General features: G+C 43.6%; 1 protein-coding gene across 9 annotated transcripts in view; it reads right to left on the bottom strand.

The window, feature by feature from the left end:
* ankrd12 (ankyrin repeat domain 12) overlaps window positions 1–13863 on the bottom strand; it is a 221053-nt gene that overhangs the window by 189888 nt on the left and 17302 nt on the right. For 2 of the 9 annotated variants that reach the window (XM_041189215.1, XM_041189214.1), the window contains exon 2: window positions 3820–3912. The exons of the other annotated variants lie outside the window; for them this stretch is intronic. The gene's annotated coding sequence lies outside the window, so the exon portion shown is untranslated. The remainder of the gene's footprint in view (window positions 1–3819; window positions 3913–13863) is intronic. 9 annotated transcript variants of the gene reach the window in all.

Here is a 13863-nt window from a genome sequence, read left to right as displayed (position 1 = left end):
CATTGCAGAAATTCATCAGGGTAGTATCTGCGGCCCAACCTTCTTCAGTTGCTTCATCAACGACCTTTCTTCCATCATAAGGTCAGAAGTGGGAGTGTTCCCTGATGATTGTACAATATTCAGTACCATTGGTGATTCATCGGATACCGAAGCAGTCCATGTCCAAATGCAGCAAGACCTGGACAATATCCAGGCTTGGACTGACAAGTGGTAAGTAACATTCATGCCACACAAGTGTCAAGCAATGACTATCTCCAACAAGAAAATCCAACCATCGCCCCTTTTTGTTCAATGGCATTACCATCACTGAATCCTCCACTATCAACATCTTAGGGATTACCATTGATCAGTAACTGAACTGGACTCGCCATATAAATGCTGTGGCTACAAGCGCAGGTCAAAGGCCAGGAATAGTGCGACAAATAACCCATCTCCCGATTCCCCAAAGCAAGACACAAGTCAGGAGTGTGATGGAATACTCCCCACTTGCCTGGATGAGTGCAGCTCCCACAACTCTCAAGAAGCTTGACACCAACCAGGACAAAGCAGCCCACTTGATTGGCACCATATGCACAAACATTCACTCCCTCCATCACCAACGCACAGTAGCAGCAGTGTGTACCGTCCACAAGATGCACTGCAGGAATTCACCAAACCTCCTTCGACAGCACCTTCCAAACCCACAACCACTACCATCCAGAAGAACAAAGGCAGCAGATAGATGGGAACACCGCCACCTGGAAGTTCCCCTCCAAGCCACTCACCATCCTGACTTGGAAATATATCGCTGTTCCTTCACTGTCACTGGGTTAAAATCCTGGAACTCTCTTCCTTTCAGCACTGTGGGTGTACCTACGCCACATGGACTCCAGCGGTTCAAGAAGGCAGCTCACCACCACCTTCTCGAGGGCAACTAGGGATGGGCAATAAATGCTGGCCCAATCAACGAAGCCCACATCCCATGAATGAATTAAAAGAACCTCCAGAAGTTTCAATTTCAGAGGAGTAATAATGGGTTTGTGTTCAGCATATGACTAGAGGTGTCTCCCAGGTATCTGTACTGGAGCTTCAGCTTTTCATTAAATTTATAAACAAACAGTCATCAGCCATGGATCAGTGAGTAACACTCTTGGCTGAGTCAGAAGTCATGGATTCAAGTTCCACTCCAAAGACTTGAGCAAAGAATTAAGGATGATCTCCAGTGTAGTTCTGAGGGAGTGCTACATTGTCCAAAGTGTTGTCTTTCAAATGGGACATTAAAATGAGTCCTATACTCTTTCAGTTCAACATAAAAGATCCCACAACACTAACACTATTTCAAAGAGCAGGAGTTATCCTGAGTCTCCTGGATAATATTTAGACCTCAACCAACACCATTAAAAAGAGATTATCTAGTCATTAGCACACTGCAAATTGGCTGCCCACTTCCTACATTATGACAATGGCTACTCTTTGGAAGTACGTTGTTGGCTATAAAGCATTTTTGGACATCATGAAAGGCGCTATGCATACCGAAGTTCATTTATCAATTAGGTAAAGTGCCGGAGCAGTGTGTCCAAGTTTTCTGGCAACACTAAAATAGATGGCACAAATAAGAAGTGTAGATGGGAGTAGAAAGTTGTATTTGGATACTGATAGTAGGCAAAACTGTAGCAGATACAGCTCAATATGAGCAAGTGGAAGGTCACCCACTTTGGACCAAAGACAGATCAGGAGTATTACCTAAATGCTGAGAAGTTGGCAGAGCAGAGAGATTTAGGGGTCCACGTACTGATATCAGTAAAATGAAGAGGACAAGTACAACAATGAATTTAAAAATGGAATGTTCGCCTTTACCTCAAGAGGTGGAAGTTATGTTACAGTTGTATAAAACTCAAGTTATACCACATTTGCTTTCAATTCTGAGAACCTTAGATTTACCATGGTGATATCAGGATAAGGGATTCAATTTTGACGACTAAGGGATGATCTAATTGGAGGAGTTTGACATGATCAAAGGATTTAGTGGCGGGACAGGATTATGTGAGAGAGGGAGAGATAGGGTGAGGGAGAGATAGGGTGAGGGAGAGATAGGGTGAGGGAGAGATAGGGTGAGGGAGAGATAGGGTGAGGGAGAGATAGAGTGAGGGAGAGATAGAGTGAGGGAGAGATAGAGTGAGGGAGAGATAGAGTGAGGGAGAGATAGAGTGAGGGAGAGATAGAGTGAGGGAGAGATAGAGTGAGGGAGAGATAGAGTGAGGGAGAGATAGAGTGAGGGAGAGATAGAGTGAGGGAGAGATAGAGTGAGGGAGAGATAGAGTGAGGGAGAGTGAGGGAGAGTGAGGGAGAGTGAGGGAGAGTGAGGGAGAGTGAGGGAGAGTGAGGGAGAGTGAGGGAGAGTGAGGGAGAGTGAGGGAGAGTGAGGGAGAGTGAGGGAGAGTGAGGGAGAGTGAGGGAGAGAGTGTGAGAGAAAAAGGGAAAAAAAAGAGAAAAACTATCTCCTCTCGTGGGGAAGTTCAGAACAAGTGAGCATTATTTTCAAATTAGAGCTGGACCACTGAAGGAGTGATGTCAGGAAGCATTGAAGGGTAGTGGATATCTTGAACTTTCTCCCTCAAAATACTCTTTTGGCTAGATAAATTAAAAATGGGAAAATTGAGAATGACAGCTTTTTATTTGATATGGGTATTAAGGGATATGGAACCAAGGCAGATAAAAGGTGGTGAAATACAAAGGGCTGAATAACCTACGTCTCTTTACTAGGCACCTGAGCATTGCACATTCAACAATGCAGCATTCTTCTTGCTAACTACATTTTGAAATCCTGAAGTTGAGCTTTGTCTCAGAGATTAGAATGTTACAAACTATGCTAAGGTATCATTTTGCTTAAGATTTGAAAAGTTCAGAACGCTATTGGCTTCCATTCAATACAGTTCCGGAAAAGTTGATATGAGGAACACAACTGGGAAAACTGGCTGAATGCACTAGAGTTCTATAAATACAACCATCATGCCATTCTAAAATAATTTAGAAACTATCCAACCAGTAACAATTGAAGTCAAATACAAAATAATGCGGTCCCAAAACAGTGTATGGAGGTGTTGCCAGAAATTTGTTCATCAATTTCCAACTTGCGTGCAGTCTGATGTAGCTTTGCTGTCCTTGTGTGTTGTAGCAGAAGACAATAGGTAAAATTAGCTTATGGTACCAATTACAATTTCATAACGTCACACCAAAATTTAAACAGACAACTGGGTCAATCTGACAACTGGTTTCAACAAATTAGCTACACAGCCATTACTTCAATGCAGGCCTTTAATTATTGCCATCTTGATAAATATAAAGGCAAGTAAAACGAAAATGTTTTATTGCTGAATATAAAACCCCACCTAACAGAATTTTTAAAAAAAATCTTGAAGAGTAGCTAGTATGTTAACAGGAAGATTAGGAAATAAAGTACACCAAGCAAACATATAAACAAGCAAATAGTCATACAAAAGATACTGTAATAATTAGTATATTTTGATTTAACTTTTCAAATGTGAAAAACAATTGTAATATACATTAAAATGCTTGCGTAACAATAATATTTTGGTGGAGTAACAAGATCTAGAAAATGTTGAGCACTTAATAATGCCAGTGCATCATGCAGCATGAATTGCTTAATATTGACATGCTTGTGCAATTTGTACAAATGTTAAACACTAGAAGGGACAATGAAATAACATACATTTAAAGATTAAGCCATATAAGTACATACATCCTGAAATATTTTGTACTATACAGTTTATCATTGAAGTGACAAGAAAAGAGCAGCTGCTCCATAGAAGCCTGTCATACCTCAGCTTTGTATAATTGGTGCACAACATCACATAACCGCACTCCCTCCTCATCCTGTTCACAATCTCGAGGCAAAAAAATCCTCAATATAACCTACAGAAACAACAAAAGCAGAGGCCATCCATACTTTCATTTTTAAGAAGCAGCTGTGCCAAGTTCACCAAAATATGTCATCGAAAAGCAGAAAAGTCACATTGATAGATGACTACTGTGGGGTTCACATGAAATGCCTGAGCCTAAATGTACCGAAGCTAAAATTTTCACTGCCAGGCCAACATCTGTAATCCAAGTGATAGATGTTGGTGTGATGCATGTTATGAATTTACACCACAGAATGTTTGTTACAAGAAGTGATTGCTGCACACGATGCTGGTGTGCTTTTTATGTCACATGTCTTCAGGAGAGGGCCTGAAGACAATCCTTCGCCAAATGCTTTCAACATTATAAATTCATCCTAACAGAGGAAGCAGCTGCATCTGACAGGAGTATAGGATCCCACACAAGCACCAGTACAAACTCAAAACACTGAACATTTGAGTTCTCTGTTTTGACTGCCAGCAGACCAAAGCTTTGATTCCAGTGCAGTGTTGATGAGGGATCATTATGACTAGTTGTTATTTATGCAGTGCCAGAGGCTGCTGCTGTCTAAGTAGTGAGGAACAGGCCCAAGCGAGTGGATCCAGCATCTAGACGGATGTAGAGGAATCACTACAGCCATCATGTCTTAATTCTGTGAGACTATTGATGAAATATCTGACAACTAAGCCAGATGTCCCAAAGATACACTTCATTGCACTAAATATAATTGACAATTTCAAGGAAAATCGTGCTGTGAGCAGGAAGCAAACCACAATTACCAAATACTTTGTTTAATTGTAATTTGTATAATTGTAAAATAAAATTGTATAAATCTACCTACTGGATAATTTCACATTGCTGAACAGAAACCTATGACTTAACAGGAATAGAGTGCAATAGATTTACACAGTACACTGCTGGGTAAGATTTTGGGGAAAATTGGCTGTCCACCAAAGCTCCTCAGTCTCATCCACTTCTTCTATAACATGCAATGTACAGTTTGACTGCACCATTTTCTGGCAGTTTCACATTGAAGAATTGAGTGAAACAGGGCTCTATCCAAGCTCCTATTTTGTTGTATCCCTTTCTCCATGTTCCTGGCCTTCTGTCTTCCTTGTAATTACGGGAGGAGATCACCTGCATACTAGGTCAGACGGCAAGCTCTATAATCTTATCCAGACTGAAAGCAATGCAAAAATATCAGCACATTTTGATCAGAGAACTCCTTGGCACTGATGATGCTGCACTAGTCCCCACAAGGAAACTCAGCTACTTATGGATTGTCTCTCCCAAGCTTGTAACCTTTTCCCCCTAAGTATAACTGTCAAGAAAACTGTGGTCAGGGTATCACATCTCCTGCTTCTGATCATAGTAAATAATATCCCGCTGAAAGTGGTGAGCAAATTCTGCAACCTTGGGCGCACAGAGACAGACAGACAGAGAGAGACAGTCTGTCTCTTGATGCAGAACAACTCATATATGCATAAAGAAAGCAGCTGGCACCTTTGGCTGAATCACAAAACACGCATTGAATAGCATCAAACTCTTAGGACCAAGATACAGTGTTTTTAACACCTTGATGTATGGTTACGAAACATGGACATCTTACAGCTATCAAAAAGGAAGCTCAACAACTTCCATCTTCACTCTTTGCAGCGCATTCTGAGCTCTCATGGAAGGACAAAATCACAAATGAGGCAATCCTCTCAAAGGCAAAGCTCCCAAGTATGTTGGCACTCATCAAACAGAGGTGGCTTTGCTACTTTGCTGGCTTGGGCACATACACAGGATGAAAGGCATTTGTATACCGAAGGACTTCCTGTATGATGAGGTAGCCAAAGTCACATGAACAGTAGGACACCCAAAGCTCTGCTACAAGAAGGCTTGCAAACATGAAGGCACTAAATATCAATTCTTGCACCTAGGAGACACTAGCTGATGCTAGAGGATAATGGCAACATCACCTCTAGGTTGGTGTGTGCCAGAATGATCATGACAACAAGTATTAACACCGAAAACAATGCACAATGACACCTGATAACCGCTTCATAGAACCGTAGAAAAGTTACAGGACAGAAGGAGGCCATTCGGCCCATCTTGTCCATGCCAGCCTGAGGGCACCCAGGTTCCCACCTTCCTGCACTCGGCCTATAGCCCTGCAGCTTACAGCACTTAAGGTGCAGATCCAGGTACTTTTTAAAAAGAGTTTAGAGTTTCTGCCTCTACCACCAACTTGGGCAGTGAATTCCAGGCACCCAGTACCCTCTGCATAAAAAAGTTCTTCCTCATGTCCCCCCTACACCTTCTGCTGCTTATCTTGAATCAATGTCCGCTGGTTCTAGAAGTCTCCGCCAAGGAAAACAATTTTATCTTGTCCTATCTATTCCCCTCATAATTTTGTGCACCTTAATCAAGTCACCACTCAGCCTTCTTTGTTCCAAGAAAAATAACCTCAACATATCCAATCTCTCCTCGTAGCTACACTTTTCTAACCCTGGCAACATTCTTGTAAACCTATGTGGCAATTGTGATAGAAGCTGCCTCTCTTTAGCAGAAGTGAAGTTACCTCATCCCCAACAGATTAGATATCCACAGGTAGAAGAATGTTGACGATGCTGGATAAACTGAAGAATAGCAGGATTTTAAAAAATCTTCATGCATTACTCAGAGCTCTCAGATGACCACCAACATTATGCATGGTACGTGGATAATTAAAGCAATTCCAAACTCCATTAATTTTACCAATATGCTTCTTTTGCTCCACAAATTACAAGCTGCCTGATCACTTGCATTAATACTGCACTTAGTATTCCAAAAAAAAGCACTAAATTTGCAAGTCAATTTGATCATCGGCGGAGAAGAGTACAGTTGACGTTTCGAGTCCTCATGACTCTTCAACAGAAGTAAAAAATCAGCCCTCACGCCTTCTCCTCCCTCCCAGAAACATGATAGGGTCCCCCTTGTCCTCACTTATCACCCCACCAGCCTCCGCATTCAAAGGATCATCCTCCGCCATTTCCGCCAACTCCAGCATGATGCCACCACCAAACACATCTTCCCTTCACTCCCCCGACAGCATTCCATAGGGAACGTTCTCTCCAGGACACCCTGGTCCACTCCTCCATCACCCCCTACTCCTCAACCCCTCATATGGCACCACCCCATGTGAACGCAAAATATGCAACACCTGCCCCTTCACTTCCTCTCTCCTCACCGTCCAAGGGCCCAAACACTCCTTTCACGTGAAGCAGCATTTCACTTGCATTTCCTTCAACTTAGTCTACTGCATTCGTTGCTCCCAATGCGGTTTTACTACACTGGAGAGACCAAACGCAGACTGGGTGACCGCTTTGCAGAACACATTCGGTCTGTCCGCAAGCATCACCCAGACCTCCCTGTCGCTTGCCATTTTAACACTCCACCCTGCTCTCTTGCGCACATGTCTGTCCTTGGCTTGCTGCATTGTTCCAGTGAAGTTCAATGCAAACAGGAGGAACAGCACCTCATCTTCCGACTAGGCACTTTACAGCCTTCCAGACTGAATACTGAGTTCAACAATTTTAGATCTTAAACTCCCTCCTCCATCCCCACCCCGTTTCTGTTTCTTCCCCCTCCATTTTGTTTTTTCCAATAATTTATATAGATTTTTCTTTTCCCACCTATTTCCATTATTTTTCATGTATTCCACTGATCATTTATCTATACCTTTTATGCCCTTTTAGTCTTATTTCACCCCACCCCCACTAGAGCTATCTGTAGCTCTTTCGAGTACAAACCCGTTTCCATCTGTTTCAGATGAAGTTACATTGCTTCATAGTTTGCCATTGTGAGATTTGAACTCTTGATCTTGGGGTTACAAACCCAGTACCATAACCACTTGGCTACTTAGGCCAAGCTAGAGCTATCTGTACCTTGCTTGTCCTGCTATCCATTCTTAATTAGCACATTCTTTTAGATAATATCACCACATTCAACACCTCTTTGTTCTTTTGTCTGTGACATCTTTTGGTTATCTCCTCCTATCACTGCTCGCTTGTCCCAACAACCACCCCTCCCACTTCTCTCTCTCTACCCACCCCCCCTCTTAAACCAACATATATTTCACCCCTCTCCTATTTTTACTTAGTTCTGTCGAAGGGTCACGAGGACTCGAAACGTCAATGCTGCCGATGCTGCCAGACCTGCTGAGTTTTTCCAGGTATTTTTTATTTTGTGTTACCTGTGCTTCCAGCTGGCCATAACACATCACTCTTGTCCCTTCCCCCAAACTGTTCATCTATAAGCAATTTACAATTCTGTAGTTTATTATCCACCGAAATGATCTTGAGACATTTACTTCTGAACCCTGAAAGGCTAATATACACTCTACTTCCTTTGATAATTTTGATAATAATTGACAATTTTGCAGGGTACGTTATATTGGTTGCTGCATGGAGATGGGATAAACAAAAATGGAAAACAGTGGGGGGGAAGGTCACCAATTAATTTATCCTTTCATTAAAATGAGACCCTTGCAGCATTCAAGTATGAAAGAGAAATAAAAAAAGGTATCCACATGGAGAGGAACTATGAAAAGGTGGGTTTACCTCTCAGCTTCACAAACCTCCAATAAACTAATCAAGGTTCAAAGTGCAGTAGGCAAGAGATTTCAAGAGTCAATTCCAGTAACATTTAATACTAACAACAGTGCAAATGCTAAGATATACAGCAACAAAATGCATTTGTATCACGTGCTTCAAAATAATAAAACTCTCAAAGCACTCAGCAAGAAACATACAATTGCATTGTGCCCAGTATTGCAGGCAAAGATTCTGATTTTGCATTTATATCACAAAATGACTTCTGTAATGCTCCAAGACTGCATTTGGTGTGAAATGCATCCTGCTGCAGAACATATTCCCTTGCACCAGATAAAACAGCTAAGCATCCACAGCCTTCACCATAAAGTGGGTCTGGGGAAGATCAACACAGACCAGCAAAAGGCAACCTGCTTGCTGACATGCATCGTTATCAGCTGCAGTCCATTGATTTGTGGAAGACATCTACTCAGGGTCATGAGTTTCTCCATGGGTCTTCATATGATCAAACAGGCTGATTTTCAACCCACAAATCTTTGGGCACTGGGGTAGGATGGTCCCACCAGGTTGTGGGAATCAGAGTGCAGGATTTGCTTCCTTTCCTTCCCTGCCACTGCTCTGCCTCATCATTAAGACATTTTCAAGGCATGATGCAGCTTAATGGACAAGTCGCCATTTTAAGATCATAAGACATAGGAGCAGAAGTAAACCATTCAGCCCATTGAGTCTGCTCTGCCATTAAATGAAATCATGGCTGATCTTATAACTCTCAACCCCATTTTCCTGCCTTGTCCCCATAACCCCCGATTCCTTACTGATTAAAAATGTCTACCTCAGCCTTAAATATACTTAACGACCCAGCCTCTACAGCCCTCTGCGGTAAAGAATTCCACAGGTTCACTACCCTCCAAGAGAAGAAATTCTTCCTTATCTGTTTGCAACCCCTTACTCTGAGATTATGCCCGCTGGTCCTAGACTCTCCCATAAAGCGGAAACAACCTCTCAGCATCTACCCTGTCAAGCCCCTAAGAGTTTTATATGTTTCAATAAGGTCAACTCTCATTCTTCTGAATTACAATGAGGTACAGGCTCAACTTACTCATCCTCTCCTCATAAGAAAATCTCTCCATACCTGGGATCAACCTAGTGCATCTTCTCTGGACCGCCTCCAATGCCAGGATATCTTTCCTTAGATAAGGGGACCAAATTGTGTACAGTATTCTAGCTGTGATCTAACGAGTGCCTTGTATAGTTATAGCAAGGCTTCCCCATTTTTATACTCCATTCCTTTGATATCAAGGCCAACCAGCTGCCTTCCCTATTAAAAACAAAAAACTGCAGATGCTGGCAATCCAAAACAAAAACAGAATTACCTGGAAAAACTCAGCAGGTCTGGCAGCATCGGCAGAGAAGAAAAGAGTTGAAGTTTTGGGTCCTCATGACCCTTCAACAGAACTGAGTGAACATTAGGAGAGGGGTGAAATATAAGCTGGTTTAAGGTGGGGGGTGTGGTGTGGGGAGAGAAGTGGGGGGGGCGGGGTGGTGTGGTTGTAGGGACAAGCAAGCAGTGATAGGAGCAGATAATCAAAAGATGTCACAGACAAAGGAACAAAAAGGTGTTGAAGGTGGTGATATTATCTAAACGAATGTGCTAATTAAGAATGGATGGCAGGGCATTCAAGGTACAGCTCTAGTGGGGGTGGGGTGGAAAGACTAGCAGGGCATATAAGATTTAAAAATAATGGAAATAGGTGGGAAAAGAAAAATCTATATAAATTATTGAAAAAAAACAAAAGGAAGGGGGATACCTTACGTCACATCAACAATTTCCAGTTCCCTGGCCCCAACAGTTTCCTCTTCACCATGGACGTCCAATCCCTCTACACCTCCATCCCCCACCAGGATGGTCTGAGGGCCCTTAGCTTCTTTCTCAAACAGAGGACCGAACAGTCCCCATCCATCACTACTCGCTTCCGTCTGGCTGAACTTGTTTTCACACTGAACAATTTCTCCTTCAACTCTTCTCACTTCCTCCAAATAAAAAGGTGTGGCTATGGGTACCCGCATGGGCCCCAGCTAAGCATGTCTCTTTATGGGGTACGTGGAACATTCCTTGTTCCAGTCCTATTCCGGACCCCTCCCACAACTCTTTCTCCAGTACATCGATGATTACTTTGGTGCTGCTTCATGCTCTCGTCGGGACTTGGAAAAATTTATTAATTTTGCTTCCAATCTCCACCCTTCCATCATTTTCACATGGTCCATCTCTGACACTTCCCTTCCTTGGCCTCTCTGTCTCAATTTCTGGTGATAGACTGTCCACCAATATCCATTACAAGCCTACCAACTCCCACAGCTACCTCGACTACAGCTCCTCACACCCTGCTTCCTGTAAGGACTCCATTCCATTCTCTCAGTTCCTTCGCCTCCGTCGCATCTGTTCCGATGATGCTACCTTCAAAAGCAGTTCCTCTGACATGTCCTCCTTCTTCCTTAATCGAGGTTTCCCACCCACGGTCGTTGACAGGGCCCTTAACCGTGTCCGGCCCATCTCCCGTGCATCCGCCCTCACGCCTTCTCCTCCCTCCCAAAAACAGGATAGGGTCCCCCTTGTCTTCACTTATCACCGCACCAGCCTCCGCATTCAAAGGATCATCCTCCGCCATTTCCAGCATGATGTCACCATCTAACACATCTCCCCTTCACCCCCCTGGCAGCATTCCGTAGGGATCGTTCCCTCCGGGACACCCTGGTTCACTCCTCCATCACCCCCTACTCCTCAACCCCTACCTATGGCACTTCCCCATGCCCACGCAAAAGATGCAACACCTGCCCCTTCACTTCCTCTCTCCTCACCGTCCAAGGGCCCAAACACTCCTTTCAAGTGAAGCAGCATTTCACTTGCATTTCCCCCAACTTAGTCTACTGCATTCGTAGATACCAATGCGGTCGCCTCTACATTGGAGAGGCCAAACGCAAACTGGGAGACCGCTTTGCAGAACACCTGCGGTCTGTCCGCAAAAAAGACCCAAACCTCCCTGTCGCTTGCCATTTTAAGACTCCACCCTGCTCTCTTGCCCACATGTCTGTTCCTGGCTTGCTGCATTGTTCCAGTGAAGCCCAACGCAAACTGGAGGAACAGCACCTCATCTTCCGACTAGGCACTTTACAGCCTTCCGGACTGAATATTGAATTCGACAACTTTAGATCTTGAACTCCCGCCTCCATCCCCACCCCCTTTCCGTCTCTTCCCCCTTCTTTTTGTTTTTTCCAATAATTTATATAGAATTTTCTTTTCCCACCTATTTCTTATTTTTAAATCTTGTATGCCCTGCTAGTCTTTCACCCCACCCCCACTAGAGCTGTACCTTGAATGCCCTGCCATCCATTCTTAATTAGCACATTCGTTTAGATAATATCACCACTTTCAACACCTCTTTGTTCCTTTGTCTGTGACATCTTTTGATTATCTGCTCCTATCACTGCTTGCTTGTCCCTACAACCACCGCCCCCCCAACCTTCTCTCCCCCCCGCCCATACCTTAAACCAGCTTATATTTCACCCCTCTCTTTATATTCACTCAGTTCTGTTGAAGGGTCATGAGGACTCGAAACGTCAACTCTTTTCTTCTCCGCCGATGCTGCCAGACCTGCTGAGTTTTTCCAGGTAATTCTGTTTTTGTTTTGCCTTCCCTATTACCTGTTTAACTAGTATGCTAGCTTTATGGGATTCATGCGCAAGGACTCCCAAATCCCTCTGTGCTGCAGCTTTCTCCATTTGAATAATATTCAGCTCCTCTATTCTTCCTGCCAAAGCGCGTAGCCTCACATTTGCCTACATTATATTCCATCTTCCAAGTTTTTGCTCACTCACTTGACCTGTCTACATCCCTCTGTAGACTCTTGGTCATCCTCATCACTTGCCTTCCCTTGGGTCATCTGCAAACTTGTCGTTAGTATTCATTTCCCTCGTCAGTCATTAAATAATTGTAGTCCGAGCACTGATCCCTGTGGCACTCCACTAGTTACAGGTTGAAAATGCACCTCTTATCCCGACTCTGTCATCTATTAGTTAGCCAATCCTCCATCCATGCTAATATACTACTCCAAACACCATGGGCTCTTTTCTTATTAAGCTGCCTTATATGCGGTACCTTACCGAACGCCTTTTAGAAATCTAAATATATTACATCTACTGGTTCCCCTTTATCTATCCTGCTTGTTACCTCCTCAAAGAATTCTAATAAATTTGTCAAGCGTGATTATCCCTTCATGAAGCCATGCTGACTCTGCTTGATTATATTACGCATTTCTAAATGCTCTGCTGTTACATCCTTAACAATAGACTAACATGTTCAAAATGACAGATGTTATACTAACTGGCCTATAGTTACCTGTTTTTTGTCTCCTTCCCTTTTTGAATAATTTTGTGTAGCAAGTTCCTCCTGGTCATTAATGTCACCTCTGAAGCGTTTTCTTTGACCTCCGTCAGAACATTGGCCACTTGAGAGCTGGGAAAACAGGACCTGGTGAGGAAGATGCCTTTCAGCCATCTGGACACACAATGTCCAGTCCATCAAAGTTGATTTTGCAAAAGCTGAGTAGCTGGCTTCAAGAAAGATATCAGCATTTGTTTGAAGCCACTAGGACCATGGTCAAATGGACAAAAGCCCCTTTGATCACAGGATGGTGTTTCACTTAAGGACGACAATGCCATCCGTCAACGCTGCAAAGAACATTTTCAACAACCCCACAACTGCAAATCCATAATGGCAGCTGATACTCTTTAGGCCAGTGGTGCTACCTGCGGACCGCAGGTCGCATGCAGCCCATCAGGACTCTGAGTATGGCCTGCTAGACACCTTGTTGACTGTTGCCCATGCACAGGGTTGGCAGATTCTACTGGTTTCCAACCATGTAGTTTCCCCCATCCCCGCCCCACGGACCGGTATTGCTAAAGTGATATGAGTGCAATGGGCACATGAAGTGAGGTGCCTGCTGAGTGCATGGAACAATGATGGTGAAAGCCGTACACTCCCTCTGCATCCAATAAAAGCACTGCTATGGTTCAATCGCCCTGCAAATTCTTATTCATGGAATCACGATTAGTGCACATGTCCAAATTCAATATTGCAGCCCACCGAGATGAAGGAGGGCCACTCATGAGGCCCACTCATTAGCCTACATGGCCCATCACTGTTCTAAGCTATTTGCCAGTACCCCATAGTAGAATCCATGGGTGAACGACAGTCGGTGGGGCAGCTGCAACAAGCAATCAAACAGATGAAAAAATAACAAAGCCTGCAGCTCCAATGGTATTCCAGCTGAGGTCTTCAAAGCTGGTGGGCTTTTGCGTATATCAAGACTTCATGCATTCATTCCACAGATTT

Source organism: Carcharodon carcharias, chromosome 6 (genome assembly GCF_017639515.1).
Source record: "Carcharodon carcharias isolate sCarCar2 chromosome 6, sCarCar2.pri, whole genome shotgun sequence".
Taxonomy (NCBI): domain Eukaryota; kingdom Metazoa; phylum Chordata; class Chondrichthyes; order Lamniformes; family Lamnidae; genus Carcharodon; species Carcharodon carcharias.
This window is presented reverse-complemented; position numbering and strand designations above follow the sequence as displayed.